This window comes from Camellia sinensis, chromosome 7 (genome assembly GCF_055761805.1).
Source record: "Camellia sinensis isolate YWXY chromosome 7, ASM5576180v1, whole genome shotgun sequence".
NCBI classification, from domain to species: domain Eukaryota; kingdom Viridiplantae; phylum Streptophyta; class Magnoliopsida; order Ericales; family Theaceae; genus Camellia; species Camellia sinensis.
In genome coordinates, this window is record NC_138967.1 from 124,167,381 (window position 1) to 124,172,391 (window position 5,011).

The following is a 5,011-nucleotide window of genomic DNA, read 5'->3' on the forward strand; positions in this document are numbered from 1 at the left end:
CATAACCAAACTCTCTGCAATACTCTATTTTCTCAACAAAAAATAAAATAAAATAAGTAAAAAAAACTCTCTATTTTTAATTTTGTTCTTTCAAATTATATTTTTTCTACTTTTGTGGAATCTTGTTTTTTGCAAGAAATATTTTTTTGGTCTACTATTTATGAAGAAAAATCGTTTTTATTTAATTTTATTCAAAAAAAAATTTCATATTTTTGGCCAAAATTTGTTATGATTTTTGTATTGGCCAAAAAAAATATGTACCCAACTCTTGAATAAAATTGAGAAAATTTGTAAATATTTAAAAAAAATTATTGGAAAATATAATTTAAATTTTTTTTTAAAACTCTTGAGGAAACCTATAACCAAACAAGTTTTCTCCTAAAAAATCATTTGAAAATTTATTTTTTAAAATATAACTCTACACTCAAAATTTCAATTCAAAAACCAAACGGAGTCCAAAAAAAAAAAAACAGTAATTTGTTCACTTCAATTATTATTTTTGTATTCCTCTCTATTACTTTTGACATAAAAAAAAATAAAAATAAATAAAAAAGGAGTTTCTCTATTGGTGTTGCGTTGCCTTGGTTAAATGGAGTCTATCCCTCTCTTTATTCATCTTGTTTGATGTGACAAGTTTACTGAAGTGCTGCAGCTGAACTCTACTTAAATCAATCCATCAATTTCAGATTTTTGACATAATTGAGGGGTAAAAAAGTCATTTTACCTAACCTATTGCAGACATCACGTGATTTGAATTTTATGGATAAGATTATAAGATAAAATAGCAGACTTTTTAATTTTTTTAATAATTTTTTAATTTTTAAGTTTAAAAATTGTGTTGTCAGATGAGGTCTTAAGAGTTATTTGAGATAATCTAAATAAGTATACTGTTTGACTTTTTATAAAAAAATGTACAGAAAAATATGGAAGTGATGTGACATAAATAAGTGCACTTATTTAGTTTATGCCAAACAAATCCTTAGAGCACATTTGGTATGATGGAATTAGGGATGGCAATTTAAACCCGGCCCGATGGAACCCGACCCTCCGACCCCAATTTGAACGGTTTTTTCTCGAAAAATATCTCCAACAGGACGGAGATGGTATTCAAAAATTAATCCCCAATCAGTTTCGGGTCGGGGTCGGGGATAAATGTCCCAGCCCCGGGCCGTCCCGTCCCCGTCCCCATTTGTCCTCGAAGTGAAATTACTATAGTATCCCTTATATATATATATATATATATGTAAATGAACCCTCACACTCAAGTCTCTCTCAGTCAGCGCTCTCTCTCTCTCTCTCTCTCTCTCTCTCTCTCTCTCTTTCTTCATGCCCTTTATCTTTGTTCTCGCCGTCGTCGACCACCACTCCCGTATTCGACCATCACTTCCCTTTGTAGCCGCAACATCCTCTTCTCCTCCACGACCTCATCTCTACTTCGAACACGCTCAGTCGCTGGAGCTCAACCGCAAGATCCAGATCCACCACTACCATTGGCCATGAGATCTGATTTGTTCCGTGTGTGCAAGATCCAGATCCACCATCACCACCTTCCTACCTCATCTCTCTCTCTTTCTCTGATCTGATCCGTGTGTGCAAGTACATAACAATTTCAGATCTTTTTTTTTTTTTTTAAGTTGATTGTTGTTGATGATGATGATGATGAAAAAAAAATAGATGTTGTTTCTTGAACTGATCTGATCTGATTATTGGTTCGACAGATAAAAAAAGTTAGATGTTGTTGTTGTTGTTGATCTGATCATTAAACTTGATCTGTTTTTTTAATCTGTTCTACATATTTGTTGTTGTACATATTTGATCTGTTGTTAAATATAGATGATGTTGTTGTTATTGTTGTTGTTGTTGTTGTTTTTTCTTTTCTTTTTTAATTTTGGCCAGGGAATTTTCAGGGTCGGGAAAACCCGATCCTCGTTAAGGGGCGAGGGCGGTGATAGGCTTCCCGTCGGGGATTGGGGCCGGGGACGGAGAAATTTCTACCATCGGGGATCGAGGACGGGGAGTGTGATCCCCGGCCCCGCCCCGGCTAGGGATGGCAATTTGAAACCAGCCCAACGGTGACCCGACCCCCCGACCCCGAATTCAGCGGTTATTCACCGAAAAATATCCCCTACAGGCCGGGGACGGTATTCAAAAATCCATCCCCAATGATATCCGGGCCGGGGACGGGGATATGTGTTTCAGAACCGGACCTGGCCCCGCCCCGCCCCGCCCCGCATGGTCCCTGACGTAAAATGACCCTTTTGTCCCTGGATATATATATATATGCATATGCTTGTCTTTGTTAGGGTTTCACAGACACACATACTCAAAGCCTCTCACACTCACACCGATCCTCTCTCTCTCTCTCGCCACTGGTCTGTCCCTCTTTCTTCCCTTCGTCATCGCCACGCCTCCTTCCGTCACCGGCGATCCTCCCTCCGTCACCGACGATCCTCCCTCCGTCACCACTGCGCCTCCCATCTCTGTTTAGGTATCTCTCTCTCTCTCTCTCTCTCTCTCTCTCTCACAGCTGGATTTGTGTTTTTTTTTAATCTATTTTATAGATCTGTTTTTTTTAAAATTTATTTTATAGATCTGTCCCTGGATATATATAGATCTATTTTTTTTTTTGAATCTATTTTATATTGAACCTTCTTCAGCTAGATTAGGAGTCTTTGAATCTGTTTTTTTTGTCTTTGAATCTATTTTATATTTTTTACAATATAGATCTGGTTTCCCAGATTTTGATCTATTTTATATTGTTAATCAGTTGGATTAGGAGCCTCTCTAATCTTCTGAATGCTTTGAATTTTGATCTTGATCAAGATATGGAACAAAGATTGGTTAGCTAATCTGTAGATTTACATTTATGGAGCTTATTTTGGAAATTATTTGGTATTAAGTGTTGTTTTTGGTATTAAGATTGGAGTAGAGCAGTCTCTATATAGGCTTAAGTGTTGTTTTTGGCTATTTTGTATAGTTTGATAGGGAAGAAGGTTATACTTATTTTTTGAAGGAAAAAAAAAAGAGAGTAGCTGTTCGCAATATTGTTAAATGATGATGTTTTACCTGAATGTTTAAAATTTTATTAAGAACATGCATTGGTCATCTATATAAACTAAGAAAGGTGCAGTATTTATTTGGCTTTGTTGATTCATATATGAGTTTTGTGCTTTCATATATGAATCGATCAATTTCTTTCTTCTCGTATCAGGAAAATAGGTTCATTTCATATTCATGTGTCTGCAGGAGTCTCTATGACAGTCATAATGAAATACAAGAGAATAAAATAAAATGCATCACACACTATTTTGAGAGGATATGTTCTTGTATGCCTGTGGGTGTTGTCTCCTTTGAGCGTAAAGTACTTCCTTTGGAAAATAGCTTTCCTTGTGTTTCTTATCCAAAGGCTGATTTTTGGAGCACATCTTCTATTCCTCTCTGTCGTTTCAAGGTAACAAAGGAACATATATACTTGTTTAATTTGTGTGTACATTTTTGTTGGTTTAGTAACCCAACTTTCAATGGTTACTGCAAGGATATGATGTTTTTCATCTTTGTTGTTGTTGTAGATTTACAGGTCTGGCTTGATATAAGATCAATCTTGTGAAGCTCTTGAAGTGGATTTTGCTAACAAGTATCTTGGAGGTGGTGCTCTTCACAGGGGTTGTGTACAGGTTTGCTTTCATGGAAAAGATGGACCCTTATTCTGATTATCAAATTATTTGGTCAATTAGAATTGTTCTTGACTTGTACTACTAGCCTTGTTTTATTCTCCTGCACATGTTCATGAAACCAGATTTAATTCAATTTCACTTATCCATGAAATAGCACTGATTGATTGCAGAGTTTAAGAAAAATTTATCAAATCTTAGTCTCCAGAAATGTAAATTATTTGGTATTTTGATTCTATTGCTTCCTTGCATATGGAGCTTATTCATGTTAATCTTAGTCTCCATAGATTGTTATGAAGAATGGGAAAGTTTCTACAAAATTGGCTATGTTTCAGTAAAGTAAAGCTAGTTTTACACTATGTTTGGCAAGCTAGAATAGAAAAGAAAAGAAATAATTTGTCAAGTTAAGAGAGAGAAGAAAATAAGAGAAAAGATTGTGTTTTTTTTTTTTTAACTACATAAAAAAAAATTTTAAAAAAAAGGCCCTCTTACAGCCAATATTACTAAATAAACTTTGATGTTTTTATGCATCACAACACTTCTTAGTTGTCATCTTTTTTATTGTAATTAACATTTTTTACATTTTATTATTAGTATTAATTATTTATTTATTTTCCTTTTGTTATTTAACAGGAGTTCAAGTTGAAGGAGATGATGGAAGTTGTGTGGTTTGTATGGGTTTGAAGAAACAATGGATTTGCTTTTTTATGTTGTAATGGATATTTTTATTTTTATTTTTAATTTCAATTTTTGGGTAACCTATCCCTTGCGGGTTGTGCTTGGGATTAATTATTCTCTTTGCTACTTGTTGAATTTTCTTGTGTGCTACTGGACACATGTTTTGGTTGTGTTATTTTGTTGCTACAGGATGCTTTGTGTGTGGGTTGTGTATGTATGGGCTGCTGAATTAATGTTTATTGATGTTTTGCTACAAGATGTTTATTGATATTTATTGATTTAAATGGATGTTGCTACAGATTTATTGATGTTGCTACAGATTTATGGATGTTGCTACAAATTTATTGATGATAGCTTCATTTATGGATGTTGCTACAGATGATGTTTTTTAAATGGATGTTTATTGACATTTATTGATCTAATTAATTAAAAAAATCATATTCCAACTGATGGATATTGCTACAGTTCTAATTAATTAAAAAAAATGAAGCTATTAGGGTTGATATTCCAACTGATAAATTCCAAAATTTATACATCCAGCAATGAAGGGTGGTTGAGAATTTATTGATGTTTATAGATTTTTACATATATAAAAAAAAAATTCGGGGATTATTCGGGGTCGAGGATCCCCGATCGGGGGCGGGGATGGGGCCAGGATAGGG

The 5,011-nt window shown here is 34.4% G+C and overlaps 1 long non-coding RNA gene across 1 annotated transcript; it reads left to right on the top strand.

Annotated features, from left to right (window-relative positions):
• The first annotated feature begins 1,288 nt into the window (after nt 1–1,288).
• LOC114304251 (uncharacterized) lies at nt 1,289–4,588 on the top strand. The gene is made up of 4 exons (XR_014335981.1): nt 1,289–2,488; nt 3,247–3,451; nt 3,570–3,674; nt 4,305–4,588. It is a non-coding gene; the product is annotated as an uncharacterized LOC114304251 (long non-coding RNA).
• The last annotated feature ends 423 nt before the right edge of the window (nt 4,589–5,011 follow it).